Below are 23,800 nucleotides of genomic sequence, written 5' to 3' on the forward strand. Positions count from 1 at the left end.
GATTCCCAGACAGTCTCCCACACTGGTACTAGCGAGGCCTTAAGCTGTGTAACTTCTGCGATCTGACGAGAGCAGGCCCATTCAGCATAGAATGGCCATTGACGTTAAATGCTTTAATCCATAGTCCTATTAAATCTATTGTGAAAAAAAATCTAAACGACATAATAAAAAGTCAACCGCACCACGGATTCCCAGAGAGTCTCCCACACTGGTACTAGCGAGGTCTTAAGCTGTGTAACTTCTGCGATCTGACGAGAGCAGGCACATTCAGCTTAGAATGGCCATTGATATTAAATGTTTTAATCCATAGTCCTTTTTAATCGATTGTGAAACAAAATCTAAACGACATAATAAAAAGTCAACCGCACCACGGATTCCCAGACATTCTCCCACACTACTACTAGCGAGGCCTTAAGCTGTGTAACTTCTGCGATCTGACGAGAGCAGGGACATTCAGCTTAGAATGGCAATTGACATTAAATGCTTTAATCCATAGTCCTTTTTAATCGATTGTGAAACAAAATCTAAACGACATAATAAAAATTCAACTGCACCACGGATTCCCAGACAGTCTCCCACACTGGTACTAGCGAGGCCTTAAGCTGTGTAACTTCTGCGTTCTGACGAGAGCAGGCACATTCAGCTTAGAATGGCCATTGACGTTAAATGTTTTAATCCATAGTCCTATTTAATCTATTGTGAAACAAAATCTAAACGACATAATAAAAAGTCAACCGCACCACGGATTCCCAGACAGTCTCCCACACTGGTACTAGCGAGGCCTTAAGCTGTGTAACTTCTGCGATCTGACGAGAGCAGGCACATTCAGCTTAGAATGGCCATTGACATTAAATGCTTTAATCCATAGTCCTTTTTAATCGATTGTGAAACAAAATCTAAACGACATCATAAAAAGTCAACCGCACCACGGATTCCCAGACAGTCTCCCACACTGGTACTAGCGAGGCCTTAAGCTGTGTAACTTCTGCGATTTGACGAGAGAAGGCACATTCAGCTTAGAATGGCCATTGACATTAAATGCTTTAATCCATAGTCCTTTTTAATCGATTGTGAAACAAAATCTAAACGACATAATATAAATTCAACCGCACCACGGATTCCCAGACAGTCTCCCACACTGGTACTAGCGAGGCCTTAAGCTGTGTAACTTCTGCGATCTGACGAGAGCAGGCACATTCAGCTTAGAATGGCCATTGACATTAAATGCTTTAATCCATAGTCCTTTTTAATCGATTGTGAAACAAAATCTAAACGACATCATAAAAAGTCAACCGCACCACGGATTCCCAGACAGTCTCCCACACTGGTACTAGCAAGGCGTTAAGCTGTGTAACTTCTGCGATCTAACGAGAGCAGGCACATTCAGCTTAGAATGGCCATTGACATTAAATGTGTTAATCCATAGTCCTTTTTAATCGATTGTGAAACAAAATCTAAACGACATAATAAAAAGTCAACCTCACCACGGATTCCCAGACAGTCTCCCACACTGGTACTAGCGAGGCCCTAAGCTGTGTAACTTCTGCGATCTGACGAGAGCAGGTACAATCAGCTTTGAATGGCCATTGACATTAAAAGCCTTAATCCATAGTCCTATTTAATCTATTGTGAAACAAAATCTAAACGACATAATAAAAAGTCAACCTCACCACGGATTCCCAGACAGTCTCCCACACTGGTACTAGCGAGGCCCTAAGCTGTGTAACTTCTGCGATCTGACGAGAGCAGGCACATTCAGCTTAGAATGGCCATTGACATTAAATGCTTTAATCCATAGTCCTTTTTAATCGATTGTGAAACAAAATCTAAACGACATAATAAAAAGTCAACCGCATCACGGATTCCCAGACAGTCTCCCACACAGGTACTAGCGAGGCCTTAAGCTGTGTAACTTCTGCGTTCTGATGAGAGCAGGCACATTCACCTTAGAATGGCCATTGACGTTAAATGCTTTAATCCATAGTCCTATTTAATCTATTGTGAAACAAAATCTAAACGACATAATAAAAAGTCAACCGCACCACGGATTCCCAGACAGTCTCCCACACTGGTACTAGCGAGGCCTTAAGCTGTGTAACTTCTGCGATCTGATGAGAGCAGGCACATTGAGCTTAGAATGGCCATTGACATTAAATGATTTAATCCATAGTCCTTTTTAATCGATTGTGAAACAAAATCTAAACGACATAATAAAAAGTCAACCGCACCACGGATTCCCAGACAGTCTCCCACACTGGTACTAGTGAGGCCTTAAGCTGTGTAACTTCTGCGATCTGACGAGAGCAGGCACATTCAGCTTAGAATGGCCATTGACATTAAATGCTTTAATCCATAGTCCTTTTTAATCGATTGTGAAACAAATTCTAAACGACATAATAAAAATTCATCCGCACCACGGATTCCCAGATAGTCTCCCACAATGGTACTAGCGAGGCCTTAAGCTGTGTAACTTCTGCGATCTGACGAGAGCAGGCACATTCAGCTTAGAATGGCCATTGACATTAAATGCTTTAATCCATAGTCCTTTTTAATCGATTGTGAAACAAAATCTAAACGACATAATAAAAAGTCAACTGCACCACGGATTCCCAGACAGTCTCCCACACTGGTACTAGCGAGGCCTTAAGCTGGGTAACTTCTGCGATCTGACGAGAGCAGGAACATTAAGCTTAGAATGGCCATTGACATTAAATGCTTTAATCCATAGTCCTTTTTAATCGATTGTGAAACAAAATCTAAACGACATAATAAAAAGGCAACCGCACCACGGATTCCCAGACAGTCTCCCACACTGGTACTAGCGAGGCCTTAAGCTGTGTAACTTCTGCGATCTGACGAGAGAAGGGACATTCAGCTTAGAATGGCCATTGACATTAAATGCTTTAATCCATAGTCCTTTTTAATCGATTGTGAAACAAAATCTAAACGACATAATAAAAACTCAACCGCACCACGGATTCCCAGACAGTCTCCCACACTGGTACTAGCGAGGCCTTAAGCTGTGTAACTTCTGCGATCTGACGAGTGCAGGCACATTCAGCTTAGAATGGCCATTGACGTTAATTGCTTTAATCCATAGTCCTATTAAATCTATTGTGAAACAAAATGTAAACGACATAATAAAAACTCAACCGCACCACGGATTCCCAGACAGTCTCCCACACTGGTACTAGCGAGGCCTTAAGCTGTGTAACTTCTGCGATCTGACGAGAGCAGGCACATTCAGCTTAGAATGGCCATTGACATTAAATGCTTTAATCCATAGTCCTTTTTAATCGATTGTGAAACAAAATCTAAACGACATAATAAAAAGTCAACCGCACCACGGATTCCCAGACAGTCTCCCACACTACTACTAGCGAGGCCTTAAGCTGTGCAACTTCTGCGATCTGACGAGAGCAGGCACATTCAGCTTAGAATTGCCATTGACGTTAAAAACTTTAATCCATAGTCCTTTTTAATCAATTGTGAAACAAAATCTAAACGACATAATAAAAAGTCAACCGCACCACTGATTCCCAGACAGTCTCCCACACTGGTACTAGCGAGGCCTTAAGCTGTGTAACTTCTGCGATCTAACGAGAGCAGGCACATTCAGCTTAGAATGGCCATTGACATTAAATGCTTTAATCCATAGTCCTTTTTAATCGATTGTGAAACAAAATCTAAACGACATAATAAAAAGTCAACCGCACCACGGATTCCCAGACAGTCTCCCACACTGGTACTAGCGAGGCCTTAAGCTGTGTAACTTCTGCGATCTGACGAGAGCAGGCACATTCAGCTTAGAACGGCCATTGACATTAAAGGTTTTAATCCATAGTCCTTTTTAATCGATTGTGAAACAAAATCTAAACGACATAATAAAAAGTCAACCGCACCACGGATTCCCAGACAGTCTCCAACACTGGTACTAGCGAGGCCTTAAGCTGTGTAACTTCTGCGATCTGACAGGAGCAGGCACATTCAGCTTAGAATGGCCATTGACGTTAAATGCTTTAATACATAGTCCTATTTAATCTATTGTGAAACAAAATCTAAACGACATAATAAGAAGTCAACCGCACCACGGATTCCCAGACAGTCTCCCACACTGGTACTAGCGAGGCCTTAAGCTGTGTAACTTCTGCGATCTGACGAGAGCAGGTACAATCAGCTTTGAATGGCCATTGACATTAAAAGCCTTAATCCATAGTCCTATTTAATCTATTGTGAAACAAAATCTAAACGACATAATAAAAAGTCAACCTCACCACGGATTCCCAGACAGTCTCCCACACTGGTACTAGCGAGGCCCTAAGCTGTGTAACTTCTGCGATCTGACGAGAGCAGGCACATTCAGCTTAGAATGGCCATTGACATTAAATGCTTTAATCCATAGTCCTTTTTAATCGATTGTGAAACAAAATCTAAACGACATAATAAAAAGTCAACCGCATCACGGATTCCCAGACAGTCTCCCACACTGGTACTAGCGAGGCCTTAAGCTGTGTAACTTCTGCGTTCTGATGAGAGCAGGAACATTCACCTTAGAATGGCCATTGACGTTAAATGCTTTAATCCATAGTCCTATTTAATCTATTGTGAAACAAAATCTAAACGACATAATAAAAAGTCAACAGCACCACGGATTCCCAGACAGTTTCCCACACTGGTACTAGCGAGGCCTTAAGCTGTGTAACTTCTGCGATCTGATGAGAGCAGGCACATTGAGCTTAGAATGGCCATTGACATTAAATGATTTAATCCATAGTCCTTTTTAATCGATTGTGAAACAAAATCTAAACGACATAATAAAAAGTCAACCGCACCACGGATTCCCAGACAGTCTCCCACACTGGTACTAGTGAGGCCTTAAGCTGTGTAACTTCTGCGATCTGACGAGAGCAGGCACATTCAGCTTAGAATGGCCATTGACATTAAATGCTTTAATCCATAGTCCTTTTTAATCGATTGTGAAACAAATTCTAAACGACATAATAAAAATTCATCCGCACCACGGATTCCCAGATAGTCTCCCACAATGGTACTAGCGAGGCCTTAAGCTGTGTAACTTCTGCGATCTGACGAGAGCAGGCACATTCAGCTTAGAATGGCCATTGACATTAAATGCTTTAATCCATAGTCCTTTTTAATCGATTGTGAAACAAAATCTAAACGACATAATAAAAAGTCAACTGCACCACGGATTCCCAGACAGTCTCCCACACTGGTACTAGCGAGGCCTTAAGCTGTGTAACTTCTGCGATCTGACGAGAGCAGGAACATTCAGCTTAGAATGGCCATTGACATTAAATGCTTTAATCCATAGTCCTTTTTAATCGATTGTGAAACAAAATCTAAACGACATAATAAAAAGTCAACCGCACCACGGATTCCCAGACAGTCTCCCACACTGGTACTAGCGAGTCGTTAAGCTGTGTAATTTCTGCGATTTAACGAGAGCAGGCACATTCAGCTTAGAATGGCCATTGACATTAAATGCTTTAATCCATAGTCCTTTTTAATCGATTGTGAAACAAAATCTAAACGACATAATAAAAAGTCAACCGCACCACGGATTCCCAGTCTCCCACACTGGTACTAGCGAGTCGTTAAGCTGTGTAACTTCTGCGATTTAACGAGAGCAGGCACATTCAGCTTAGAATGGCCATTGATATTAAATGCTTTAATCCATAGTCCTTTTTAATCGATTGTGAAACAAAATCTAAACGACATAATAAAAAGTCAACCGCACCACGGATTCCCAGACAGTCTCCCACACTGGTACTAGCGAGGCCTTAAGCTGTGTAACTTCTGCGATCTGACGAAAGCAGGCACATTCAGCTTAGAATGGCCATTGACATTAAAAGCCTTAATCCATAGTCCTATTTAATCTATTGTGAAAAAAAATCTAAACAACATAATAAAAAGTCAACCGCACCACGGATTCCCAGACAGTCTCCCACACTGGTACTAGCGAGGCCTTAAGCTGTGTAACTTCTGCGATCTGACGAGAGCAGGGACATTCAGCTTAGAATGGCCATTGACATTAAATGCTTTAATCCATAGTCCTTTTTAATCGATTGTGAAACAAAATCTAAACGACATAATAAAAATTCAACAGCACCACGGATTCCCAGACAGTCTCCCACACTTGTACTAGCGAGGCCTTAAGCTGTGTAACTTCTGCGTTCTGACGAGAGCAGGCACATTCAGCTTAGAATGGCCATTGACGTTAAATGCTTTAATCCATAGTCCTATTTAATCTTTTGTGAAACAAAATCTAAACGACATAATAAAAAGTCAACCGCACCACCGATTCCCAGACAGTCTACCACACTGGTATTAGCGAGGCCTTAAGCTGTGTAACTTCTGCGATCTGACGAGAGCATGCACATTCAGCTTAGAATGGCCATTGACATTAAATGCTTTAATCCATAGTCCTTTTTAATCGATTGTGAAACAAAATCTAAACGACATAATAAAAAGTCAACCGCACCACGGATTCCCAGACAGTCTCCCACACTGGTACTAGCGAGGCGTTAAGCTGTGTAACTTCTGCGATCTAACGAGAGCAGGCACATTCAGCGTAGAATGGCCATTGACATTAAATGCTTTAATCCATAGTCCTTTTTAATCCATTGTGAAACAAAATCTAAACGACATAATAAAAAGTCAACCGCACCACGGATTCCCAGACAGTCTCCCACACTGGTACTAGCGAGGCCTTAAGCTGTGTAACTTCTGCGATCTGACGAGAGCAGGCACATTCAGCTTAGAATGGCCATTGACATTAAATGCTTTAATCCATAGTCCTTTTTAATCGATTGTGAAACAAAATCTAAACGACATAATAAAAAGTCAACCGCACCACGGATTCCCAGACAGTCTCCCACACTGGTACTAGCGAGGCCTTAAGCTGTGTAACTTCTGCGATCTGACGAGAGCATGGACATTCAGCTTAGAATGGCCATTGACATTAAATGCCTTAATCCATAGTCCTATTTAATCTATTGTGAAACAAAATATAAACAACATAATAAAAAGTCAACCGCACCACGGACAGTCTCCCACACTGGTACTAGCGAGGCCTTAAGCTGTGTAACTTCTGCGATCTAACGAGAGCAGGCACATTCAGCGTAGAATGGCCATTGACATTAAATGCTTTAATCCATAGTCCTTTTTAATCGATTGTGAAACAAAATCTAAACGACATAATAAAAAGTCAACCGCACCACGGATTCCCAGACAGTCTCCCACACTGGTACTAGCGAGGCCTTAAGCTGTGTAACTTCTGCAATCTGACGAGAGCAGGCACATTCAGCTTAGAATGGCCATTGACATTAAATGCTTTAATCCATAGTCCTTTTTAATCGATTGTGAAACAAAATCTAAACGACATAATAAAAAGCCAACCGCGCCACGGATTCCCAGACAGTCTCCCACACGGGTACTAGCGAGGCCTTAAGCTGTGTAACTTCTGCGATCTGACGAGAGCAGGCACATTCAGCTTAGAATGGCCATTGACATTAAATGCTTTAATCCATAGTCCTTTTTAATCGATTGTGAAACAAAATCTAAACGACATAATAAAAAGTCAACCGCACCACGGATTCCCAGACAGTCTCCCACACTGGTACTAGCGAGGTTTTAAGCTGTGTAACTTCTGCGATCTGACGAGAGCAGGGACATTCAGCTTAGAATGGCCATTGACATTAAATGCTTTAATCCATAGTCCTTTTTAATCGATTGTGAAACAAAATCTAAACGACATAATTAAAATTCAACCGCACCACGGATTCCCAGACAGTCTCACACACTGGTACTAGCGAGGCCTTAAGCTGTGTAACTTCTGCAATCTGACGAGAGCAGGCACTTTCAGCTTAGAATGGCCATTGACATTAAATGCTTTAATCCATAGTCCTTTTTAATCGATTGTGAAACAAAATCTAAACGACATAATAAAAAGACAACCGCACCACGGATTCCCAGACAGTCTCCCACACTGGTACTAGCGAGGCCTTAAGCTGTGTAACTTCTGCGATCTGACGAGAGCAGGCACTTTCAGCTTAGAATGGCCATTGACGTTAAATGTTTTAATCCATAGTCCTATTTAATCTATTGTGAAACAAAATCTAAACAACATAATAAAAAGTCAACCGCTCCACGGATTCCCAGACAGTCTCCCACACTGGTACTAGCGAGGCGTTAAGCCGTGTAACTTCTGCGATCTAACGAGAGCAGGCACAATCAGCTTAGAATAGCCATTGACATTAAATGCTTTAATCCATAGTCCTTTTTAATCGATTGTGAAACAAAATCTAAACGACATAATAAAAAGTCAACCGCACCACGGATTCCCAGACAGTCTCCCACACTGGTACTAGCGAGGCCTTAAGCTGTGTAACTTCTGCGATCTGACGAGAGCAGGGACATTCAGCTTAGAATTGCCATTGACATTAAATGCTTTAATCCATAGTCCTTTTTAATCGATTGTGAAACAAAATCTAAACGACATAATAAAAATTCAACAGCACCACGGATTCCCAGACAGTCTCCCACACTTGTACTAGCGAGGCCTTAAGCTGTGTAACTTCTGCGTTCTGACGAGAGCAGGCACATTCAGCTTAGAATGGCCATTGACGTTAAATGATTTAATCCATAGTCCTATTTAATCTATTGTGAAACAAAATCTAAACGACATAATAAAAAGTCAACCGCACCACGGATTCCCAGACAGTCTCCCACACTGGTACTAGCGAGGCGTTAAGCTGTGTAACTTCTGCGATCTAACGAGAGCAGGCACATTCAGCTTAGAATGGCCATTGACATTAAATGCTTTAATCCATAGTCCTTTTTAATCGATTGTGAAACAAAATCTAAACGACATAATAAAAAGTCAACCGCACCACGGATTCCCAGACAGTCTCCCACACTGGTACTAGCGAGGCCTTAAGCTGTGTAACTTCTGCGATCTGACGAGAGCAGGCACATTCAGCTTAGAATGGCCATTGACATTAAATGCTTTAATCCATAGTCCTTTTTAATCGATTGTGAAACAAAATCTAAACGACATAATAAAAAGTCAACCGCACCACGGATTCCCAGACAGTCTCCCACACTGGTACTAGCGAGGCCTTAAGCTGTGTAACTTCTGCGATCTGACGAGAGCATGGACATTCAGCTTAGAATGGCCATTGACATTAAATGCCTTAATCCATAGTCCTATTTAATCTATTGTGAAACAAAATCTAAACAACATAATAAAAAGTCAACCGCACCACGGACAGTCTCCCACACTGGTACTAGCGAGGCCTTAAGCTGTGTAACTTCTGCGATCTGACGAGAGCAGGGACATTCTGCTTAGAATGGCCATTGACGTTAAATGCTTTAATCCATAGTCCTATTTAATCTATTGTGAAACAAAATCTAAACGACATAATAAAAAGGCAACCGCACCACGGATTCCCAGACAGTCTCCCACACTGGTACTAGCGAGGCCTTAAGCTGTGTAACTTCTGCGATCTGACGAGAGCAGGCACATTCAGCTTAGAATGGCCATTGACATTAAATGCTTTAATCCATAGTCCTTTTTAATCGATTGTGAAACAAAATCTAAACGACATAATAAAAAGTCAACCGCACCACGGATTCCCAGACAGTCTCCCACACTGGTACTAGCGAGGCCTTAAGCTGTGTAACTTCTGCGATCTGACGAGAGCAGGCACATTCAGCTTAGAATGGCCATTGACATTAAATGCTTTAATCCATAGTCCTTTTTAATCGATTGTGAAACAAAATCTAAACGACATAATAAAAAGTCAACCGCACCACGGATTCCCAGACAGTCTCCCACACTGGTACTAGCGAGGCGTTAAGCTGTGTAACTTCTGCGATCTAACGAGAGCAGGTACATTCAGCTTAGAATGGCCATTGACGTTAAATGCTTTAATCCATAGTCCTTTTTAATCGATTGTGAAACAAAATCTAAACGACATAATAAAAAGTCAACCGCACCACGGATTCCCAGACAGTCTCCCACACTGGTACTAGCGAGGCCTTAAGCTGTGTAACTTCTGCGATCTGACGAGAGCATGGACATTCAGCTTAGAATGGCCATTGACATTAAATGCCTTAATCCATAGTCCTATTTAATCTATTGTGAAACAAAATCTAAACAACATAATAAAAAGTCAACCGCACCACGGACAGTCTCCCACACTGGTACTAGCGAGGCCTTAAGCTGTGTAACTTCTGCGATCTGACGAGAGCAGGGACATTCTGCTTAGAATGGCCATTGACGTTAAATGCTTTAATCCATAGTCCTATTTAATCTATTGTGAAACAAAATCTAAACGACATAATAAAAAGGCAACCGCACCACGGACTCCCAGACAGTCTCCCACACTGGTACTAGCGAGGCCTTAAGCTGTGTAACTTCTGCGATCTGACGAGAGCAGGCACATTCAGCTTAGAATGGCCATTGACATTAAATGCTTTAATCCATAGTCCTTTTTAATCGATTGTGAAACAAAATCTAAACGACATAATAAAAAGTCAACCGCACCACGGATTCCCAGACAGTCTCCCACACTGGTACTAGCGAGGTTTTAAGCTGTGTAACTTCTGCGATCTGACGAGAGCAGGGACATTCAGCTTAGAATGGCCATTGACATTAAATGCTTTAATCCATAGTCCTTTTTAATCGATTGTGAAACAAAATCTAAACAACATAATTAAAATTCAACCCCACCACGGATTCCCAGACAGTCTCCCACACTGGTACTAGCGAGGCCTTAAGCTGTGTAACTTCTGCGATCTGACGAGAGCAGGCACATTCAGCTTAGAATGGCCATTGACATTAAATGCTTTAATCCATAGTCCTTTTTAATCGATTGTGAAACAAAATCTAAACGACATAATAAAAAGTCAACCGCACCACGGATTCCCAGACAGTCTCCCACACTGGTACTAGCGAGGCGTTAAGCTGTGTAACTTCTGCGATCTAACGAGAGCAGGCACATTCAGCGTAGAATGGCCATTGACATTAAATGCTTTAATCCATAGTCCTTTTTAATCCATTGTGAAACAAAATCTAAACGACATAATAAAAAGTCAACCGCACCACGGATTCCCAGACAGTCTCCCACACTGGTACTAGCGAGGCCTTAAGCTGTGTAACTTCTGCGATCTGACGAGAGCAGGCACATTCAGCTTAGAATGGCCATTGACATTAAATGCTTTAATCCATAGTCCTTTTTAATCGATTGTGAAACAAAATCTAAACGACATAATAAAAAGTCAACCGCACCACGGATTCCCAGACAGTCTCCCACACTGGTACTAGCGAGGCCTTAAGCTGTGTAACTTCTGCGATCTGACGAGAGCATGGACATTCAGCTTAGAATGGCCATTGACATTAAATGCCTTAATCCATAGTCCTATTTAATCTATTGTGAAACAAAATATAAACAACATAATAAAAAGTCAACCGCACCACAGACAGTCTCCCACACTGGTACTAGCGAGGCCTTAAGCTGTGTAACTTCTGCGATCTAACGAGAGCAGGCACATTCAGCGTAGAATGGCCATTGACATTAAATGCTTTAATCCATAGTCCTTTTTAATCGATTGTGAAACAAAATCTAAACGACATAATAAAAAGTCAACCGCACCACGGATTCCCAGACAGTCTCCCACACTGGTACTAGCGAGGCCTTAAGCTGTGTAACTTCTGCAATCTGACGAGAGCAGGCACATTCAGCTTAGAATGGCCATTGACATTAAATGCTTTAATCCATAGTCCTTTTTAATCGATTGTGAAACAAAATCTAAACGACATAATAAAAAGCCAACCGCGCCACGGATTCCCAGACAGTCTCCCACACGGGTACTAGCGAGGCCTTAAGCTGTGTAACTTCTGCGATCTGACGAGAGCAGGCACATTCAGCTTAGAATGGCCATTGACATTAAATGCTTTAATCCATAGTCCTTTTTAATCGATTGTGAAACAAAATCTAAACGACATAATAAAAAGTCAACCGCACCACGGATTCCCAGACAGTCTCCCACACTGGTACTAGCGAGGTTTTAAGCTGTGTAACTTCTGCGATCTGACGAGAGCAGGGACATTCAGCTTAGAATGGCCATTGACATTAAATGCTTTAATCCATAGTCCTTTTTAATCGATTGTGAAACAAAATCTAAACGACATAATTAAAATTCAACCGCACCACGGATTCCCAGACAGTCTCACACACTGGTACTAGCGAGGCCTTAAGCTGTGTAACTTCTGCGATCTGACGAGAGAAGGCACTTTCAGCTTAGAATGGCCATTGACATTAAATGCTTTAATCCATAGTCCTTTTTAATCGATTGTGAAACAAAATCTAAACGACATAATAAAAAGACAACCGCACCACGGATTCCCAGACAGTCTCCCACACTGGTACTAGCGAGGCCTTAAGCTGTGTAACTTCTGCGATCTGACGAGAGCAGGCACTTTCAGCTTAGAATGGCCATTGACGTTAAATGTTTTAATCCATAGTCCTATTTAATCTATTGTGAAACAAAATCTAAACAACATAATAAAAAGTCAACCGCTCCACGGATTCCCAGACAGTCTCCCACACTGGTACTAGCGAGGCATTAAGCCGTGTAACTTCTGCGATCTAACGAGAGCAGGCACAATCAGCTTAGAATAGCCATTGACATTAAATGCTTTAATCCATAGTCCTTTTTAATCGATTGTGAAACAAAATCTAAACGACATAATAAAAAGTCAACCGCACCACGGATTCCCAGACAGTCTCCCACACTGGTACTAGCGAGGCCTTAAGCTGTGTAACTTCTGCGATCTGACGAGAGCAGGGACATTCAGCTTAGAATTGCCATTGACATTAAATGCTTTAATCCATAGTCCTTTTTAATCGATTGTGAAACAAAATCTAAACGACATAATAAAAATTCAACAGCACCACGGATTCCCAGACAGTCTCCCACACTTGTACTAGCGAGGCCTTAAGCTGTGTAACTTCTGCGTTCTGACGAGAGCAGGCACATTCAGCTTAGAATGGCCATTGACGTTAAATGATTTAATCCATAGTCCTATTTAATCTATTGTGAAACAAAATCTAAACGACATAATAAAAAGTCGACCGCACCACGGATTCCCAGACAGTCTCCCACACTGGTACTAGCGAGGCCTTAAGCTGTGTAACTTCTGCGATCTGACGAGAGCAGGCACATTCAGCTTAGAATGGCCATTGACATTAAATGCTTTAATCCATAGTCCTTTTTAATCGATTGTGAAACAAAATCTAAACGACATAATAAAAAGTCAACCGCACCACGGATTCCCAGACAGTCTCCCACACTGGTACTAGCGAGGCCTTAAGCTGTGTAACTTCTGCGATCTGACGAGAGCATGGACATTCAGCTTAGAATGGCCATTGACATTAAATGCCTTAATCCATAGTCCTATTTAATCTATTGTGAAACAAAATCTAAACAACATAATAAAAAGTCAACCGCACCACGGACAGTCTCCCACACTGGTACTAGCGAGGCCTTAAGCTGTGTAACTTCTGCGATCTGACGAGAGCAGGGACATTCTGCTTAGAATGGCCATTGACGTTAAATGCTTTAATCCATAGTCCTATTTAATCTATTGTGAAACAAAATCTAAACGACATAATAAAAAGGCAACCGCACCACGGATTCCCAGACAGTCTCCCACACTGGTACTAGCGAGGCCTTAAGCTGTGTAACTTCTGCGATCTGACGAGAGCAGGCACATTCAGCTTAGAATGGCCATTGACATTAAATGCTTTAATCCATAGTCCTTTTTAATCGATTGTGAAACAAAATCTAAACGACATAATAAAAAGTCAACCGCACCACGGATTCCCAGACAGTCTCCCACACTGGTACTAGCGAGGCCTTAAGCTGTGTAACTTCTGCGATCTGACGAGAGCAGGCACATTCAGCTTAGAATGGCCATTGACATGAAATGCTTTAATCCATAGTCCTTTTTAATCGATTGTGAAACAAAATCTAAACGACATAATAAAAAGTCAACCGCACCACGGATTCCCAGACAGTCTCCCACACTGGTACTAGCGAGGCGTTAAGCTTTGTAACTTCTGCGATCTAACGAGAGCAGGTACATTCAGCTTAGAATGGCCATTGACGTTAAATGCTTTAATCCATAGTCCTTTTTAAGCGATTGTGAAACAAAATCTAAACGACATAATAAAAAGTCAACCGCACCACGGATTCCCAGACAGTCTCCCACACTGGTACTAGCGAGGCCTTAAGCTGTGTAACTTCTGCGATCTGACGAGAGCATGGACATTCAGCTTAGAATGGCCATTGACATTAAATGCCTTAATCCATAGTCCTATTTAATCTATTGTGAAACAAAATCTAAACAACATAATAAAAAGTCAACCGCACCACGGACAGTCTCCCACACTGGTACTAGCGAGGCCTTAAGCTGTGTAACTTCTGCGATCTGACGAGAGCAGGGACATTCTGCTTAGAATGGCCATTGACGTTAAATGCTTTAATCCATAGTCCTATTTAATCTATTGTGAAACAAAATCTAAACGACATAATAAAAAGGCAACCGCACCACGGACTCCCAGACAGTCTCCCACACTGGTACTAGCGAGGCCTTAAGCTGTGTAACTTCTGCGATCTGACGAGAGCAGGAACATTCAGCTTAGAATGGCCATTGACATTAAATGCTTTAATCCATAGTCCTTTTTAATCGATTGTGAAACAAAATCTAAACGACATAATAAAAAGTCAACCGCACCACGGATTCCCAGACAGTCTCCCACACTGGTACTAGCGAGGTTTTAAGCTGTGTAACTTCTGCGATCTGACGAGAGCAGGGACATTCAGCTTAGAATGGCCATTGACATTAAATGCTTTAATCCATAGTCCTTTTTAATCGATTGTGAAACAAAATCTAAACGACATAATTAAAATTCAACCCCACCACGGATTCCCAGACAGTCTCCCACACTGGTACTAGCGAGGCCTTAAGCTGTGTAACTTCTGCGATCTGACGAGAGCAGGCACATTCAGCTTAGAATGGCCATTGACATTAAATGCTTTAATCCATAGTCCTTTTTAATCGATTGTGAAACAAAATCTAAACGACATAATAAAAAGTCAACCGCACCACGGATTCCCAGACAGTCTCCCACACTGGTACTAGCGAGGCGTTAAGTTGCGTAACTTCTGCGAACTACCGAGAGCAGGCACATTCAGCTTAGAATGGCCATTGACATTAAATGCTTTAATCCATAGTCCTTTTTAATCGATTGTGAAACAAAATCTAAACGACATAATAAAAAGTCAACCGCACCACGGATTCCCAGACAGTCTCCCACACTGGTACTAGCGAGGCCTTAAGCTGTGTAACTTCTGCGATCTGACGAGAGCAGGCACATACAGCTTAGAATGGCCATTGACATTGAAAGCCTTAATCCATAGTCCTATTTAATCTATTGTGAAACAAAATCTAAACGACATAATAAAAAGTCAACCGCACCACGGATTCCCAGACAGTCTCCCACACTGGTACTAGCGAGGCCTTAAGCTGTGTAACTTCTGCGATCTGACGAGAGCATGGACATTCAGCTTAGAATGGCCATTGACATTAAATGCTTTAATCCATAGTCCTATTTAATCTATTGTGAAACAAAATATAAACAACATAATAAAAAGTCGACTGCACCACGGACAGTCTCCCACACTGGTACTAGCGAGGCCTTAAGCTGTGTAACTTCTGCGATCTGACGAGAGCAGGGACATTCTGCTTAGAATGGCCATTGACGTTAAATGCTTTAATCCATAGTCCTATTTAATCTATTGTGAAACAAAATCTAAACGACATAATAAAAAAGGCAACCGCACCACGGATTCCCAGACAGTCTCCCACACTGGTACTAGCGAGGCCTTAAGCTGTGTAACTTCTGCGATCTGACGAGAGCAGGCACATTCAGCTTAGAATGGCCATTGACATTAAATGCTTTAATCCATAGTCCTTTTTAATCGATTGTGAAACAAAATCTAAACGACATAATAAAAAGGCAACCGCACCACGGATTCCCAGACAGTCTCCCACACTGGTACTAGCGAGGTTTTAAGCTGTGTAACTTCTGCGATCTGACGAGAGCAGGGACATTCAGCTTAGAATGGCCATAGACATTAAATGCTTTAATCCATAGTCCTTTTTAATCGATTGTGAAACAAAATCTAAACGACATAATTAAAATTCAACCGCACCACGGATTCCCAGACAGTCTCCCACACTGGTACTAGCGAGGCCTTAAGCTGTGTAACTTCTGAGATCTGACGAGAGCAGGCACATTCAGCTTAGAATGGCCATTGACATTAAATGCTTTAATCCATAGTCCTTTTTAATCGATTGTGAAACAAAATCTAAACGACATAATAAAAAGACAACCGCACCACGGATTCCCAGACAGTCTCCCACACTGGTACTAGCGAGGCCTTAAGCTGTGTAACTTCTGTGATCTGACGAGAGCAGGCACTTTCAGCTTAGAATGGCCATTGACGTTAAATGCTTTAATCCATAGTCCTATTTAATCTATTGTGAAACAAAATCTAAACAACATAATAAAAGTCAACCGCTCCACGGATTCCCAGACAGTCTCCCACACTGGTACTAGCGAGGCGTTAAGCCGTGTAACTTCTGCGATCTAACGAGAGCAGGCACAATCAGCTTAGAATAGCCATTGACATTAAATGCTTTAATCCATAGTCCTTTTTAATCGATTGTGAAACAAAATCTAAACGACATAATAAAAAGTCAACCGCACCACGGATTCCCAGACAGTCTCCCACACTGGTACTAGCGAGGCCTTAAGCTGTGTAACTTCTGCGATCTGACGAGAGCAGGGACATTCAGCTTAGAATGGCCATTGACATTAAATGCTTTAATCCATAGTCCTTTTTAATCGATTGTGAAACAAAATCTAAACGACATAATAAAAATTCAACAGCACCACGGATTCCCAGACAGTCTCCCACACTTGTACTAGCGAGGCCTTAAGCTGTGTAACTTCTGCGTTCTGACGAGAGCAGGCACATTCAGCTTAGAATGGCCATTGACGTTAAATGCTTTAATCCATAGTCCTATTTAATCTTTTGTGAAACAAAATCTAAATGACATAATAAAAAGTCAACCGCACCACGGATTCCCAGACAGTCTACCACACTGGTACTAGCGAGGCCTTAAGCTGTGTAACTTCTGCGATCTGACGAGAGCATGCACATTCAGCTTAGAATGGCCATTGACATTAAATGCTTTAATCCATAGTCCTTTTTAATCGATTGTGAAACAAAATCTAAACGACATAATAAAAATTCAACCGCACCACGGATTCCCAGACAGTCTCCCACACTGGTACTAGCGAGGCCTTAAACTGTGTAACTTCTGCGATCTGACGAGAGCAGGCACATTCAGCTTAGAATGGCCATTGACGTTAAATGATTTAATCCATAGTCCTATTTAATCTATTGTGAAACAAAATCTAAACGACATAATAAAAAGTCAACCGCACCACGGATTCCCAGACAGTCTCCCACACTGGTACTAGCGAGGCGTTAAGCTGTGTAACTTCTGCGATCTAACGAGAGCAGGCACATTCAGCTTAGAATGGCCATTGACATTAAATGCTTTAATCCATAGTCCTTTTTAATCGATTGTGAAACAAAATCTAAACGACATAATAAAAAGTCAACCGCACCACGGATTCCCAGACAGTCTCCCACACTGGTACTAGCGAGGCCTTAAGCTGTGTAACTTCTGCGATCTGACGAGAGCAGGCACATTCAGCTTAGAATGGCCATTGACATTAAATGCTTTAATCCATAGTCCTTTTTAATCGATTGTGAAACAAAATCTAAACGACATAATAAAAAGTCAACCGCACCACGGATTCCCAGCCAGTCTCCCACACTGGTACTAGCGAGGTCTTAAGCTGTGTAACTTCTGCGATCTGACGAGAGCATGGACATTCAGCTTAGAATGGCCATTGACATTAAATGCCTTAATCCATAGTCCTATTTAATCTATTGTGAAACAAAATCTAAACAACATAATAAAAAGTCAACCGCACCACGGACAGTCTCCCACACTGGTACTAGCGAGGCCTTAAGCTGTGTAACTTCTACGATCTGACGAGAGCAGGGACATTCTGCTTAGAATGGCCATTGATGTTAAATGCTTTAATCCATAGTCCTATTTAATCTATTGTGAAACAAAATCTAAACGACATAATAAAAAGGCAACCGCTCCACGGATTCCCAGACAGTCTCCCACACTGGTACTAGCGAGGCCTTAAGCTGTATAACTTCTGCGATCTGACGAGAGCAGGCACATTCAGCTTAGAATGGCCATTGACATTAAATGCTTTAATCCATAGTCCTTTTCAATCGATTGTGAAACAAAATCTAAACGACATAATAAAAAGGCAACCGCACCACGGATTCCCAGACAGTCTCCCACACTCGTACTAGCGAGGTTTTAAGCTGTGTAACTTCTGCGATCTGACGAGAGCAGGGACATTCAGCTTAGAATGGCCATTGACATTAAATGCTTTAATCCATAGTCCTTTTTAATCGATTGTGAAACAAAATCTAAACGACATAATTAAAATTCAACCCCACCACGGATTCCCAGACAGTCTCCCACACTGGTACTAGCGAGGCCTTAAGCTGTGTAACTTCTGCGATCTGACGAGAGCAGGCACATTCAGCTTAGAATGGCCATTGACATTAAAAGCCTTAATCCATAGTCCTATTTAATCTATTGTGAAACAAAATCTAAACAACATAATAAAAAGTCAACCGCACCACGGATTCCCAGACAGTCTCCCACACTGGTACTAGCGAGGCCTTAAGCTGTGTAATTTCTGCGATCTGACGAGAGCAGGCACATTCAGCTTAGAATGGCCATTGACGTTAAATGATTTAATACATAGTCCTATTTAATCTATTGTGAAACAAAATCTAAACGACATAATAAAAAGTCAACCGCACCATGGATTCCCAGACAGTCTCCCACACTGGTACTAGCGAGGCGTTAAGTTGCGTAACTTCTGCGAACTACCGAGAGCAGGCACATTCAGCTTAGAATGGCCATTGACATTAAATGCTTTAATCCATAGTCCTTTTTAATCGATTGTGAAACAAAATCTAAACGACATAATAAAAAGTCAACCGCACCACGGATTCCCAGACAGTCTCCCACACTGGTACTAGCAAGGCCTTAAGCTGTGTAACTTCTGCGATCTGACGAGAGCAGGCACATTCAGCTTAGACTGGCCATTGTCATTAAATGCTTTAATCCATAGTCCTTTTTAATCGATTGTGAAACAAAATCTAAACGACATAATAAAAAGTCAACCACACCACGGATTCCCAGACAGTCTCCCACACTGGTACTAGCGAGGCCTTAAGCTGTGTAACTTCTGCGATCTGACGAGAGCAGGGACATTCAGCTTAGAATGGCCATTGACATTAAATGCTTTAATCCATAGTCCTTTTTAATCGATTGTGAAACAAAATCTAAACGACATAATAAAAAGTCAACCGCACCACGGATTCCCAGACAGTCTCCCACACCGGTACTAGCGAGGCCTTAAGCTGTGTAACTTCTGCGATCTGACGAGAGCAGGCACATTCAGCTTAGAATGGCCATTGACATTAAAAGCCTTAATCCATAGTCCTATTTAATCTATTGTGAAACAAAATCTAAACAACATAATAAAAAGTCAACCGCACCACGGATTCCCAGACACTCTCCCACACTGGTACTAGCGAGGCCCTAAGCTGTGTAACTTCTGCGATCTGACGAGAGCAGGCACATTCAGCTTAGAATGGCCATTGACATTAAATGCTTTAATCCATAGTCCTTTTTAATCGATTGTGAAACAAAATCTAAACGACATAATAAAAAGTCAACCGCACCACGGATTCCCAGACAGTCTCCCACACTGGTACTAGCGAGGCCTTAAGCTGTGTAACTTCTGCGATCTGACGAGAGCAGGCACATTCAGCTTAGAATGGCCATTGACATTAAAAGCCTTAATCCATAGTCCTATTTAATCTATTGTGAAACAAAATCTAAACAACATAATAAAAAGTCAACCGCACCACGGATTCCCAGACAGTCTCCCACACTGGTACTAGCGAGGCCTTAAGCTGTGTAACTTCTGCGATCTGACGAGAGCAGGGACATTCAGCTTAGAATGGCCATTGACATTAAATGCTTTAATCGATAGTCCTTTTTAATCGATTGTGAAACATAATCTAAACGACATAATAAAAATTCAACCGCAACACGGATTCCCAGATAGTCTCCCACACTGGTACTAGCGAGGCCTTAAGCTGTGTAACTTCTGCGTTCTGACGAGAGCAGGCACATTCAGCTTAGAATGGCCATTGACATTAAATGCTTTAATCCATAGTCCTTTTTAATCGATTGTGAAACAAAATCTAAACGACATAATAAAAAGTCAACCGCACCACGGATTCCCAGACAGTCTCCCACACTGGTACTAGCGAGGCCTTTAGCTGTGTAACTTCTGCGATCTGACGAGATCAGGCACATTCAGCTTAGAATGGCCATTGACATTAAATGCTTTAATCCATAGTCCTTTTTAATCGATTGTGAATCAAAATCTAAACGACATAATAAAAAGGCAACCACACCACGGATTCCCAGACAGTCTCCCATACTGGTACTAGCGAGGCCTTAAGCTGTGTAACTTCTGCGATCTGACGAGAGAAAGGACATTCAGCTTAGAATGGCCTTTGACATTAAATGCTTTAATCCATAGTCCTTTTAAATCGATTGTGAAACAAAATCTAAACGACATAATAAAAAGTCAACCGCACCACGGATTCCCAGACAGTCTCCCACACTGGTACTAGCGAGGCCTTAAGCTGTGTAACTTCTGCGATCTGACGAGAGCAGGCACATTCAGCTTAGAATGGCCATTGACATTAAAAGCCTTAATCCATAGTCCTATTTAATCTATTGTGAAACAAAATCTAAACAACATAATAAAAAGTCAACCACACCACGGATTCCCAGACAGTCTCCCACACTGGTACTAGCGAGGCCTTAAGCTGTGTAACTTCTGCGATCTGACGAGAGCAGGGACATTCAGCTTAGAATGGCCATTGACATTAAATGCTTTAATCCATAGTCCTTTTTAATCGATTGTGAAACAAAATCTAAACAACATAATAAAAATTCAACCGCACCACGGATTCCCAGACAGTCTCCCACACTGGTACTAGCGAGGCCTTAAGCTGTGTAACTTCTGCGATCTGACGAGAGCAGGCACATTCAGCTTAGAATGGCCATTGACGTTAAATCTTTTAATCCATAGTCCTATTTAATCGATTGTGAAACAAAATCTAAACGACATAATAAAAATTCAACCGCAACACGGATTCCCAGACAGTCTCCCACACTGGTACTAGCGTGGCCTTAAGCTGTGTAACTTCTGCGTCCTGACGAGAGCAGGCACATTCAGCATAGAATGGCCATTGACTTAAATGGTTTAATCCATAGTCCTATTTAATCTATTGTGAAACAAAATCGATACGACATAATAAAAAGTCTCCCACACTGGTACTAGCGAGGCCTTAAGCTGTGTAACTTCTGCGATCTGACGAGAGCAGGCACATTCAGCTTAGAATGGCCATTGACGTTAAATGCTTTAATCCATAGTCCTTTTTAATCGATTGTGAAACAAAATCTAAACGACATAATAAAAAGTCAACCGCACCACGGATTCCCAGACAGTCTCCCACACTGGTACTAGCGAGGCCTTAAGCTGTGTAACTTCTGCGATCTGACGAGAGCAGGCACATTCAGCTTAGAATGGCCATTGACGTTACATGTTTTAATCCATAGTCCTATTTAATCTATTGTGAAACAAAATCTAAACGACATAATAAAAAGTCAACCGCACCACGGATTCCCAGACAGTCTCCCACACTGGTACTAGCGAGGCGTTAAGTTCTGTAACTTCTGCGATCTAACGAGAGCAGGCACATTCAGCTTAGAATGGCCATTGACATTAAATGCTTTAATCCATAGTCCTTTTTAATCGATTGTGAAACAAAATCTAAACGACATAATAAAAATTCAACCGCACCACGGATTCCCAGACAGTCTCCCACACTGGTACTAGCGAGGCCTTAAGCTGTGTAACTTCTGCGTTCTGACGAGAGCAGGCACATTCAGCTTAGAATGGCCATTGACTTTAAATGCTTTAATCCATAGTCCTATTTAATCTATTGTGAAACAAAATCTAAACGACATAATAATAATTCAACCGCACCACGGATTCCAGACAGTCTCCCACACTGGTACTAGCGAGGGCTTAAGCTGTGTAACTTCTGCGTTCTGACGAGAACAGGCACATTCAGCTTAGAATGGCCATTGACGTTAAATGCTTTAATCCATAGTCCTATTTAATCTATTGTGAAACAAAATCTAAACGACATAATAAAAAGTCAATCGCACCACGGATTCCCAGACAGTCTCCCACACTGGTACTAGCGAGGCCTTAAGCTGTGTAACTTCTGCGATCTGACGAGAGCAGGGACATTCAGCTTAGAATGGCCATTGACATTAAATGCTTTAATCCATAGTCCTTTTTAATCGATTGTGAAACAAAATCTAAACGACATAATAAAAATTCAACCGCACCACGGATTCCCAGACAGTCTCCCACACTGGTACTAGCGAAGCCTTATGCTGTGTAACTTCTGCGATCTGACGAGAGCAGGCACATTCAGCTTAGAATGGCCATTGACATTAAATGCTTTAATCCATAGTCCTTTTTAATCGATTGTGAAACAAAATCTAAACGACATAATAAAAAGGCAACCGCACCACAGATTCCCAGACAGTCTCCCACACTGGTACTAGCGAAGCCTTAAGCTGTGTAACGTCTGCGATCTGACGAGAGCAGGGACATTCAGCTTAGAATGGCCATTGACATTAAATGCGTTAATCCATAGTCCTTTTTAATCGATTGTGAAACAAAATCTAAACGACATAATAAAAAGTCAACCGCACCACGGATTCCCAGACAGTCTCCCACACTGGTACTAGCGAGGCCTTAAGCTGTGTAACTTCTGCGATCTGACGAGAGCAGGCACATTCAGCTTAGAATGGCCATTGACTTTACATGTTTTAATCCATAGTCCTATTTAATCTATTGTGAAACAAAATCTAAACGACATAATAAAAAGTCAACCGCACCACGGATTCCCAGACAGTCTCCCACACTGGTACTAGCGAGGCGTTAAGTTCTGTAACTTCTGCGATCTAACGAGAGCAGGCACATTCAGCTTAGAATGGCCATTGACATAGTTACATAGTTACATAGTTAGTACGGCTGAAAAAAGACACATGTCCATCAAGTTCAACCAAGGGAAGGGAAAAGGGAAGGAAAAATTTCTACACATAGGAGCTAATATTTTTTTGTTCTAGGAAATTATCTAACCCTTTTTTAAAGCCATCTACTGTCCCTGCTGTGACCAGCTCCTGCGGTAGGCTATTCCATAAATTCACAGTTCTCACTGTAAAGAAGCCTTGTCGCCTCTGCAGCTTGAACCTTTTTTTCTCCAGACGGAGGGAGTGCCCCCTTGTTTTTTGAGGGGGTTTTACAAGGAACAGGATTTCACCATATTTTTTGTATGTGCCATTAATATATTTATATAAGTT

At 41.8% G+C, this 23,800-nt stretch overlaps 97 pseudogenes; all 97 read right to left on the bottom strand.

Moving 5' to 3' along the window:
* Nucleotides 1–170: 170 nt before the first annotated feature.
* LOC142703649 (5S ribosomal RNA) lies at nucleotides 171–289 on the bottom strand (annotated as a pseudogene).
* A 67-nt stretch (nucleotides 290–356) lies between these two features.
* Nucleotides 357–475, bottom strand: LOC142703707 (5S ribosomal RNA; annotated as a pseudogene).
* A 67-nt stretch (nucleotides 476–542) lies between these two features.
* Nucleotides 543–661, bottom strand: LOC142703761 (5S ribosomal RNA; annotated as a pseudogene).
* A 67-nt stretch (nucleotides 662–728) lies between these two features.
* On the bottom strand, nucleotides 729–847 carry LOC142703740 (5S ribosomal RNA; annotated as a pseudogene).
* Nucleotides 848–1,100: 253 nt separating this feature from the next.
* LOC142703621 (5S ribosomal RNA) lies at nucleotides 1,101–1,219 on the bottom strand (annotated as a pseudogene).
* Nucleotides 1,220–1,286: 67 nt separating this feature from the next.
* On the bottom strand, nucleotides 1,287–1,405 carry LOC142703709 (5S ribosomal RNA; annotated as a pseudogene).
* Nucleotides 1,406–1,472: 67 nt separating this feature from the next.
* On the bottom strand, nucleotides 1,473–1,591 carry LOC142703698 (5S ribosomal RNA; annotated as a pseudogene).
* A 67-nt stretch (nucleotides 1,592–1,658) lies between these two features.
* LOC142703666 (5S ribosomal RNA) lies at nucleotides 1,659–1,777 on the bottom strand (annotated as a pseudogene).
* A 67-nt stretch (nucleotides 1,778–1,844) lies between these two features.
* Nucleotides 1,845–1,963, bottom strand: LOC142703684 (5S ribosomal RNA; annotated as a pseudogene).
* A 67-nt stretch (nucleotides 1,964–2,030) lies between these two features.
* On the bottom strand, nucleotides 2,031–2,149 carry LOC142703768 (5S ribosomal RNA; annotated as a pseudogene).
* A 67-nt stretch (nucleotides 2,150–2,216) lies between these two features.
* Nucleotides 2,217–2,335, bottom strand: LOC142703730 (5S ribosomal RNA; annotated as a pseudogene).
* Nucleotides 2,336–2,402: 67 nt separating this feature from the next.
* On the bottom strand, nucleotides 2,403–2,521 carry LOC142703701 (5S ribosomal RNA; annotated as a pseudogene).
* A 67-nt stretch (nucleotides 2,522–2,588) lies between these two features.
* Nucleotides 2,589–2,707, bottom strand: LOC142703634 (5S ribosomal RNA; annotated as a pseudogene).
* Nucleotides 2,708–2,774: 67 nt separating this feature from the next.
* LOC142703720 (5S ribosomal RNA) lies at nucleotides 2,775–2,893 on the bottom strand (annotated as a pseudogene).
* A 67-nt stretch (nucleotides 2,894–2,960) lies between these two features.
* LOC142703676 (5S ribosomal RNA) lies at nucleotides 2,961–3,079 on the bottom strand (annotated as a pseudogene).
* Nucleotides 3,080–3,146: 67 nt separating this feature from the next.
* LOC142703630 (5S ribosomal RNA) lies at nucleotides 3,147–3,265 on the bottom strand (annotated as a pseudogene).
* A 67-nt stretch (nucleotides 3,266–3,332) lies between these two features.
* On the bottom strand, nucleotides 3,333–3,451 carry LOC142703715 (5S ribosomal RNA; annotated as a pseudogene).
* A 67-nt stretch (nucleotides 3,452–3,518) lies between these two features.
* On the bottom strand, nucleotides 3,519–3,637 carry LOC142703628 (5S ribosomal RNA; annotated as a pseudogene).
* A 67-nt stretch (nucleotides 3,638–3,704) lies between these two features.
* Nucleotides 3,705–3,823, bottom strand: LOC142703610 (5S ribosomal RNA; annotated as a pseudogene).
* Nucleotides 3,824–3,890: 67 nt separating this feature from the next.
* LOC142703641 (5S ribosomal RNA) lies at nucleotides 3,891–4,009 on the bottom strand (annotated as a pseudogene).
* A 67-nt stretch (nucleotides 4,010–4,076) lies between these two features.
* LOC142703629 (5S ribosomal RNA) lies at nucleotides 4,077–4,195 on the bottom strand (annotated as a pseudogene).
* A 67-nt stretch (nucleotides 4,196–4,262) lies between these two features.
* Nucleotides 4,263–4,381, bottom strand: LOC142703667 (5S ribosomal RNA; annotated as a pseudogene).
* Nucleotides 4,382–4,448: 67 nt separating this feature from the next.
* Nucleotides 4,449–4,567, bottom strand: LOC142703674 (5S ribosomal RNA; annotated as a pseudogene).
* Nucleotides 4,568–4,634: 67 nt separating this feature from the next.
* LOC142703729 (5S ribosomal RNA) lies at nucleotides 4,635–4,753 on the bottom strand (annotated as a pseudogene).
* A 67-nt stretch (nucleotides 4,754–4,820) lies between these two features.
* Nucleotides 4,821–4,939, bottom strand: LOC142703731 (5S ribosomal RNA; annotated as a pseudogene).
* Nucleotides 4,940–5,006: 67 nt separating this feature from the next.
* Nucleotides 5,007–5,125, bottom strand: LOC142703703 (5S ribosomal RNA; annotated as a pseudogene).
* A 67-nt stretch (nucleotides 5,126–5,192) lies between these two features.
* Nucleotides 5,193–5,311, bottom strand: LOC142703711 (5S ribosomal RNA; annotated as a pseudogene).
* A 435-nt stretch (nucleotides 5,312–5,746) lies between these two features.
* Nucleotides 5,747–5,865, bottom strand: LOC142703770 (5S ribosomal RNA; annotated as a pseudogene).
* A 67-nt stretch (nucleotides 5,866–5,932) lies between these two features.
* On the bottom strand, nucleotides 5,933–6,051 carry LOC142703735 (5S ribosomal RNA; annotated as a pseudogene).
* A 67-nt stretch (nucleotides 6,052–6,118) lies between these two features.
* LOC142703746 (5S ribosomal RNA) lies at nucleotides 6,119–6,237 on the bottom strand (annotated as a pseudogene).
* Nucleotides 6,238–6,676: 439 nt separating this feature from the next.
* Nucleotides 6,677–6,795, bottom strand: LOC142703752 (5S ribosomal RNA; annotated as a pseudogene).
* Nucleotides 6,796–6,862: 67 nt separating this feature from the next.
* LOC142703657 (5S ribosomal RNA) lies at nucleotides 6,863–6,981 on the bottom strand (annotated as a pseudogene).
* A 245-nt stretch (nucleotides 6,982–7,226) lies between these two features.
* LOC142703618 (5S ribosomal RNA) lies at nucleotides 7,227–7,345 on the bottom strand (annotated as a pseudogene).
* Nucleotides 7,346–7,412: 67 nt separating this feature from the next.
* On the bottom strand, nucleotides 7,413–7,531 carry LOC142703645 (5S ribosomal RNA; annotated as a pseudogene).
* A 67-nt stretch (nucleotides 7,532–7,598) lies between these two features.
* LOC142703694 (5S ribosomal RNA) lies at nucleotides 7,599–7,717 on the bottom strand (annotated as a pseudogene).
* A 253-nt stretch (nucleotides 7,718–7,970) lies between these two features.
* Nucleotides 7,971–8,089, bottom strand: LOC142703733 (5S ribosomal RNA; annotated as a pseudogene).
* Nucleotides 8,090–8,342: 253 nt separating this feature from the next.
* Nucleotides 8,343–8,461, bottom strand: LOC142703616 (5S ribosomal RNA; annotated as a pseudogene).
* Nucleotides 8,462–8,528: 67 nt separating this feature from the next.
* Nucleotides 8,529–8,647, bottom strand: LOC142703748 (5S ribosomal RNA; annotated as a pseudogene).
* Nucleotides 8,648–8,714: 67 nt separating this feature from the next.
* On the bottom strand, nucleotides 8,715–8,833 carry LOC142703679 (5S ribosomal RNA; annotated as a pseudogene).
* Nucleotides 8,834–8,900: 67 nt separating this feature from the next.
* Nucleotides 8,901–9,019, bottom strand: LOC142703764 (5S ribosomal RNA; annotated as a pseudogene).
* Nucleotides 9,020–9,086: 67 nt separating this feature from the next.
* LOC142703659 (5S ribosomal RNA) lies at nucleotides 9,087–9,205 on the bottom strand (annotated as a pseudogene).
* A 245-nt stretch (nucleotides 9,206–9,450) lies between these two features.
* LOC142703762 (5S ribosomal RNA) lies at nucleotides 9,451–9,569 on the bottom strand (annotated as a pseudogene).
* Nucleotides 9,570–9,636: 67 nt separating this feature from the next.
* On the bottom strand, nucleotides 9,637–9,755 carry LOC142703615 (5S ribosomal RNA; annotated as a pseudogene).
* A 67-nt stretch (nucleotides 9,756–9,822) lies between these two features.
* LOC142703656 (5S ribosomal RNA) lies at nucleotides 9,823–9,941 on the bottom strand (annotated as a pseudogene).
* A 67-nt stretch (nucleotides 9,942–10,008) lies between these two features.
* On the bottom strand, nucleotides 10,009–10,127 carry LOC142703660 (5S ribosomal RNA; annotated as a pseudogene).
* A 245-nt stretch (nucleotides 10,128–10,372) lies between these two features.
* Nucleotides 10,373–10,491, bottom strand: LOC142703631 (5S ribosomal RNA; annotated as a pseudogene).
* Nucleotides 10,492–10,558: 67 nt separating this feature from the next.
* LOC142703695 (5S ribosomal RNA) lies at nucleotides 10,559–10,677 on the bottom strand (annotated as a pseudogene).
* A 67-nt stretch (nucleotides 10,678–10,744) lies between these two features.
* Nucleotides 10,745–10,863, bottom strand: LOC142703704 (5S ribosomal RNA; annotated as a pseudogene).
* Nucleotides 10,864–11,116: 253 nt separating this feature from the next.
* Nucleotides 11,117–11,235, bottom strand: LOC142703627 (5S ribosomal RNA; annotated as a pseudogene).
* Nucleotides 11,236–11,302: 67 nt separating this feature from the next.
* LOC142703661 (5S ribosomal RNA) lies at nucleotides 11,303–11,421 on the bottom strand (annotated as a pseudogene).
* A 245-nt stretch (nucleotides 11,422–11,666) lies between these two features.
* Nucleotides 11,667–11,785, bottom strand: LOC142703619 (5S ribosomal RNA; annotated as a pseudogene).
* A 67-nt stretch (nucleotides 11,786–11,852) lies between these two features.
* LOC142703646 (5S ribosomal RNA) lies at nucleotides 11,853–11,971 on the bottom strand (annotated as a pseudogene).
* Nucleotides 11,972–12,038: 67 nt separating this feature from the next.
* Nucleotides 12,039–12,157, bottom strand: LOC142703696 (5S ribosomal RNA; annotated as a pseudogene).
* A 253-nt stretch (nucleotides 12,158–12,410) lies between these two features.
* LOC142703734 (5S ribosomal RNA) lies at nucleotides 12,411–12,529 on the bottom strand (annotated as a pseudogene).
* Nucleotides 12,530–12,782: 253 nt separating this feature from the next.
* LOC142703617 (5S ribosomal RNA) lies at nucleotides 12,783–12,901 on the bottom strand (annotated as a pseudogene).
* A 67-nt stretch (nucleotides 12,902–12,968) lies between these two features.
* Nucleotides 12,969–13,087, bottom strand: LOC142703749 (5S ribosomal RNA; annotated as a pseudogene).
* Nucleotides 13,088–13,154: 67 nt separating this feature from the next.
* LOC142703609 (5S ribosomal RNA) lies at nucleotides 13,155–13,273 on the bottom strand (annotated as a pseudogene).
* A 67-nt stretch (nucleotides 13,274–13,340) lies between these two features.
* LOC142703662 (5S ribosomal RNA) lies at nucleotides 13,341–13,459 on the bottom strand (annotated as a pseudogene).
* Nucleotides 13,460–13,704: 245 nt separating this feature from the next.
* Nucleotides 13,705–13,823, bottom strand: LOC142703763 (5S ribosomal RNA; annotated as a pseudogene).
* Nucleotides 13,824–13,890: 67 nt separating this feature from the next.
* LOC142703639 (5S ribosomal RNA) lies at nucleotides 13,891–14,009 on the bottom strand (annotated as a pseudogene).
* A 67-nt stretch (nucleotides 14,010–14,076) lies between these two features.
* On the bottom strand, nucleotides 14,077–14,195 carry LOC142703717 (5S ribosomal RNA; annotated as a pseudogene).
* A 67-nt stretch (nucleotides 14,196–14,262) lies between these two features.
* Nucleotides 14,263–14,381, bottom strand: LOC142703664 (5S ribosomal RNA; annotated as a pseudogene).
* A 245-nt stretch (nucleotides 14,382–14,626) lies between these two features.
* On the bottom strand, nucleotides 14,627–14,745 carry LOC142703635 (5S ribosomal RNA; annotated as a pseudogene).
* A 67-nt stretch (nucleotides 14,746–14,812) lies between these two features.
* LOC142703697 (5S ribosomal RNA) lies at nucleotides 14,813–14,931 on the bottom strand (annotated as a pseudogene).
* A 67-nt stretch (nucleotides 14,932–14,998) lies between these two features.
* Nucleotides 14,999–15,117, bottom strand: LOC142703705 (5S ribosomal RNA; annotated as a pseudogene).
* A 253-nt stretch (nucleotides 15,118–15,370) lies between these two features.
* Nucleotides 15,371–15,489, bottom strand: LOC142703732 (5S ribosomal RNA; annotated as a pseudogene).
* A 67-nt stretch (nucleotides 15,490–15,556) lies between these two features.
* Nucleotides 15,557–15,675, bottom strand: LOC142703665 (5S ribosomal RNA; annotated as a pseudogene).
* Nucleotides 15,676–15,921: 246 nt separating this feature from the next.
* LOC142703765 (5S ribosomal RNA) lies at nucleotides 15,922–16,040 on the bottom strand (annotated as a pseudogene).
* A 253-nt stretch (nucleotides 16,041–16,293) lies between these two features.
* On the bottom strand, nucleotides 16,294–16,412 carry LOC142703678 (5S ribosomal RNA; annotated as a pseudogene).
* A 67-nt stretch (nucleotides 16,413–16,479) lies between these two features.
* LOC142703648 (5S ribosomal RNA) lies at nucleotides 16,480–16,598 on the bottom strand (annotated as a pseudogene).
* A 252-nt stretch (nucleotides 16,599–16,850) lies between these two features.
* Nucleotides 16,851–16,969, bottom strand: LOC142703737 (5S ribosomal RNA; annotated as a pseudogene).
* Nucleotides 16,970–17,036: 67 nt separating this feature from the next.
* LOC142703750 (5S ribosomal RNA) lies at nucleotides 17,037–17,155 on the bottom strand (annotated as a pseudogene).
* A 67-nt stretch (nucleotides 17,156–17,222) lies between these two features.
* On the bottom strand, nucleotides 17,223–17,341 carry LOC142703683 (5S ribosomal RNA; annotated as a pseudogene).
* Nucleotides 17,342–17,408: 67 nt separating this feature from the next.
* LOC142703654 (5S ribosomal RNA) lies at nucleotides 17,409–17,527 on the bottom strand (annotated as a pseudogene).
* Nucleotides 17,528–17,594: 67 nt separating this feature from the next.
* On the bottom strand, nucleotides 17,595–17,713 carry LOC142703681 (5S ribosomal RNA; annotated as a pseudogene).
* Nucleotides 17,714–17,780: 67 nt separating this feature from the next.
* LOC142703651 (5S ribosomal RNA) lies at nucleotides 17,781–17,899 on the bottom strand (annotated as a pseudogene).
* A 67-nt stretch (nucleotides 17,900–17,966) lies between these two features.
* On the bottom strand, nucleotides 17,967–18,085 carry LOC142703712 (5S ribosomal RNA; annotated as a pseudogene).
* A 245-nt stretch (nucleotides 18,086–18,330) lies between these two features.
* On the bottom strand, nucleotides 18,331–18,449 carry LOC142703655 (5S ribosomal RNA; annotated as a pseudogene).
* Nucleotides 18,450–18,702: 253 nt separating this feature from the next.
* LOC142703706 (5S ribosomal RNA) lies at nucleotides 18,703–18,821 on the bottom strand (annotated as a pseudogene).
* Nucleotides 18,822–18,888: 67 nt separating this feature from the next.
* LOC142703728 (5S ribosomal RNA) lies at nucleotides 18,889–19,007 on the bottom strand (annotated as a pseudogene).
* Nucleotides 19,008–19,260: 253 nt separating this feature from the next.
* Nucleotides 19,261–19,379, bottom strand: LOC142703689 (5S ribosomal RNA; annotated as a pseudogene).
* Nucleotides 19,380–19,446: 67 nt separating this feature from the next.
* On the bottom strand, nucleotides 19,447–19,565 carry LOC142703612 (5S ribosomal RNA; annotated as a pseudogene).
* A 67-nt stretch (nucleotides 19,566–19,632) lies between these two features.
* Nucleotides 19,633–19,751, bottom strand: LOC142703724 (5S ribosomal RNA; annotated as a pseudogene).
* A 67-nt stretch (nucleotides 19,752–19,818) lies between these two features.
* LOC142703677 (5S ribosomal RNA) lies at nucleotides 19,819–19,937 on the bottom strand (annotated as a pseudogene).
* A 67-nt stretch (nucleotides 19,938–20,004) lies between these two features.
* On the bottom strand, nucleotides 20,005–20,123 carry LOC142703663 (5S ribosomal RNA; annotated as a pseudogene).
* Nucleotides 20,124–20,190: 67 nt separating this feature from the next.
* On the bottom strand, nucleotides 20,191–20,309 carry LOC142703738 (5S ribosomal RNA; annotated as a pseudogene).
* Nucleotides 20,310–20,376: 67 nt separating this feature from the next.
* Nucleotides 20,377–20,495, bottom strand: LOC142703690 (5S ribosomal RNA; annotated as a pseudogene).
* A 67-nt stretch (nucleotides 20,496–20,562) lies between these two features.
* LOC142703652 (5S ribosomal RNA) lies at nucleotides 20,563–20,681 on the bottom strand (annotated as a pseudogene).
* Nucleotides 20,682–20,934: 253 nt separating this feature from the next.
* On the bottom strand, nucleotides 20,935–21,053 carry LOC142703675 (5S ribosomal RNA; annotated as a pseudogene).
* Nucleotides 21,054–21,120: 67 nt separating this feature from the next.
* LOC142703613 (5S ribosomal RNA) lies at nucleotides 21,121–21,239 on the bottom strand (annotated as a pseudogene).
* Nucleotides 21,240–21,306: 67 nt separating this feature from the next.
* On the bottom strand, nucleotides 21,307–21,425 carry LOC142703622 (5S ribosomal RNA; annotated as a pseudogene).
* A 411-nt stretch (nucleotides 21,426–21,836) lies between these two features.
* Nucleotides 21,837–21,955, bottom strand: LOC142703687 (5S ribosomal RNA; annotated as a pseudogene).
* A 253-nt stretch (nucleotides 21,956–22,208) lies between these two features.
* Nucleotides 22,209–22,327, bottom strand: LOC142703757 (5S ribosomal RNA; annotated as a pseudogene).
* Nucleotides 22,328–22,579: 252 nt separating this feature from the next.
* On the bottom strand, nucleotides 22,580–22,698 carry LOC142703743 (5S ribosomal RNA; annotated as a pseudogene).
* Nucleotides 22,699–22,765: 67 nt separating this feature from the next.
* On the bottom strand, nucleotides 22,766–22,884 carry LOC142703719 (5S ribosomal RNA; annotated as a pseudogene).
* A 67-nt stretch (nucleotides 22,885–22,951) lies between these two features.
* Nucleotides 22,952–23,070, bottom strand: LOC142703723 (5S ribosomal RNA; annotated as a pseudogene).
* A 67-nt stretch (nucleotides 23,071–23,137) lies between these two features.
* On the bottom strand, nucleotides 23,138–23,256 carry LOC142703699 (5S ribosomal RNA; annotated as a pseudogene).
* Nucleotides 23,257–23,800: the final 544 nt, after the last annotated feature.

The sequence above is a fragment of the Rhinoderma darwinii genome, unplaced genomic scaffold (genome assembly GCF_050947455.1).
Source record: "Rhinoderma darwinii isolate aRhiDar2 unplaced genomic scaffold, aRhiDar2.hap1 Scaffold_2868, whole genome shotgun sequence".
Classification (NCBI taxonomy): Eukaryota; Metazoa; Chordata; class Amphibia; order Anura; family Rhinodermatidae; genus Rhinoderma; species Rhinoderma darwinii.